Source organism: Camelina sativa, unplaced genomic scaffold, assembly GCF_000633955.1.
Source record: "Camelina sativa cultivar DH55 unplaced genomic scaffold, Cs unpScaffold04240, whole genome shotgun sequence".
In the NCBI taxonomy this organism is placed as follows: Eukaryota; Viridiplantae; Streptophyta; class Magnoliopsida; order Brassicales; family Brassicaceae; genus Camelina; species Camelina sativa.
In genome coordinates this window covers 1-670 of record NW_010925334.1, presented here as the reverse complement: position 1 = coordinate 670, position 670 = coordinate 1, and the positions used below count along the sequence as shown (strand labels likewise).

The following is a 670-nucleotide window of genomic DNA, read 5'->3' as shown; positions in this document are numbered from 1 at the left end:
TAAAAGACATCGACCTAATCACAAAACATTTTTTATGTTTGTTATTTCTGCCAATTTAAGTATGAAAAAGTACCAAAATCTCATGAGTATTTTTACAAAATTAAAATGAAAAAATGTTTCAAGGCCCATAAAAGGTATGCGAAATGTGTTATACAAAGGCCCATTGATTAAAAAGCCCAGATATAAAATAAGTGTTATTATCTCTCAACAGTCTTGTTCTCGTAGTTGTTGTCTAGGTTGCCGAAGAAGCTCAATCAAAGCCTCAGCCTTTAGCTTAGCACGACTCGAGCAACTCCTACTCTGAGATAAAGCTACAGCGGAGGAACCGCACCTTCACGAGACACCATGGTTCGATACACAACACTCTCCTCACAGAGCTGCAACAATATAGACGCAGCCATCTCCTTCTGTCTTTGCGTTCCCGCTTCAACAATCTCCACAAGAACCGGGACACCTCCTTCCCCCACCACCGCCGGTTTAGATTCCGGCTCCGACATCAACAGGTTCATCACGAACGCGGATTTATCAACCATCTCCGATTCAAAATCCGCCATCAACTCAACCAACGGCTTCATAACCCCAGACTCAACTGCTCTGAGTTTGTTCTCCTTAGTCGAACACAGAGAGTACAACGCCGTCGACGCGTCTTTCTTGGCTCTGAACCCGCCAG

General features: G+C 43.9%; 1 pseudogene; it reads right to left on the bottom strand.

Annotated features, from left to right (window-relative positions):
* Window positions 1–18: 18 nt before the first annotated feature.
* On the bottom strand, window positions 19–665 carry LOC109131747 (annotated as a pseudogene).
* Window positions 666–670: the final 5 nt, after the last annotated feature.